This window comes from Helianthus annuus, chromosome 16, assembly GCF_002127325.2.
Source record: "Helianthus annuus cultivar XRQ/B chromosome 16, HanXRQr2.0-SUNRISE, whole genome shotgun sequence".
Lineage (NCBI taxonomy): Eukaryota > Viridiplantae > Streptophyta > Magnoliopsida > Asterales > Asteraceae > Helianthus > Helianthus annuus.
In genome coordinates, this window is record NC_035448.2 from 54578646 (window position 1) to 54580299 (window position 1654).

Consider the following 1654-nt stretch of genomic DNA (forward strand, 5'->3'; position numbering starts at 1 on the left):
ACTCCAACTTTCATGTGGCCCACCACACCCTTCACAAGCCATATCCGAGGCCGTTTTTGCCATTTCTAACTTTTTGATTTTTGAAGAAAGGGCCTCGATTTGGGCTTGCAAAGAGGTGCTTTCATCAACCTTATGGGCGCCCGGGGCAATAGATTTTGTGCCTCGGGGAGTGTGCCATTGAAAGTTGGTTTGAGCAATTTCCTCAATTTGATTATAAAATTCATTTGGGCGATGATTACCTAAAAGTCCCCCGGAGCTAGAGTCAAGTGTTTGTCTTGTCTGTGGCAACAACCCATTGTAGAAAGTGGATACTTGTTGCCATACCGCAAGACCATGATGAGGGCACTTTCTTAGTAGCTCCTTGAACCTTTCCCAAGTTTCATATAAGGATTCCCCATCCTCTTGTGAGTATGTATTAATTTCAGTCATTAATTTAGCCATTTTAGCAGGGGGGAAATACTTATATAAAAACTTTTGGGCTAGTTCATCCCAGGTGTTTACCGAGCGAACTGGGAGGGTATTAAGCCAAGCCTTAGCTCAGTCTTTTAGTGTGAATGGAAACATTCGAAGGCGGATGGCGTCATTTGATGCTCCATTGATCCAAAAAGTATCACATATCTCCAAGAAGTTAGTGATATGTAGATGGGGATCTTCGTCCGCAAGCCCATGGAAAGTTGCGGAGTTTTGGAGCATTTGTATCAAATGCGGCCGAAGTTCGAAGTTGTTGGCCTCGACATTTGGTGCATTGATAGCGGCGCCGAGATTACCTACGGTGGGCCGTAGGTAACCCATGAGGGTACGTTGATCCGCCATTGGAAGTGGGTCCCCAGAAACTTTCTCTCGGTTTTTAGCTTTAAGTCTTTTTCTTAGAAAGCGTTCGGGTTTATCTAGAGGTTCTTTTATGTCTCTACTAGAACTGGAGCTCATAAACTGCGTACAAAGTTCAGATGTGGCGCCTGCGTTCCAAGTCTTGCAATAAAAACAAAGAAGAACGTTGGTCAGAAGTTTCACCACGGCCCCGTGCTCAGATGAACACGGCCCGTGGTCGGAGATACAGTAATTGTTTTCCGGATCCCTGTTACTGGGGAGCTCGACACGGCCCCGTGTTGCACTGACACGGCCCTGTGCTCAACTCTCTGTAACTCGGAAAATAAAAACTGCAAGTAACAATGCTGGGCACGGCCCGTGTCCGACCAGGCACGGCTCGTGCTGAGCTCTGCAGAAACTAAAAATTTACGAAAAATCCTATAAAAAACAGAAAAATAAGAAAAAAAAAAGATTAGGCCGTTGATTCCTAACTTTCTTAAAATCCTTGTGTCGCCGGCAACGGCGCCAAAAACTTGATGCGTGTCGTGTGTTATAGGTTTTTATGTATATTTTTATCCCTTTTTACACTTTAGTCAAGTTTTAAATTTATAAAACATGATATTTTACTAACACTAAACACACATATGGGCAAGTGCACCCATCGTGAGCGTAGTATAGCGTTGGTAAGATACCGAGATCGTCCAAGGACACAAGAGCTTTTAGTACCGGTTTATCCTCAACGTCTAATCAAATCAAAATTTTAGAAAAAGGTTTGAACATGAAAATAAAAACTAAAAATGCTGAAAATAAAAATAAAATAAAAACAGATAGACAAGATGAATCACTT

The 1654-nt window shown here is 42.7% G+C and overlaps 1 non-coding gene across 1 annotated transcript; it reads left to right on the forward strand.

Annotated features, from left to right (window-relative positions):
- Positions 1–328: 328 nt before the first annotated feature.
- Positions 329–435, forward strand: LOC118488728. Its single transcript, XR_004885272.1, has one exon. It is a non-coding gene; the product is annotated as a small nucleolar RNA R71 (small nucleolar RNA).
- The last annotated feature ends 1219 nt before the right edge of the window (positions 436–1654 follow it).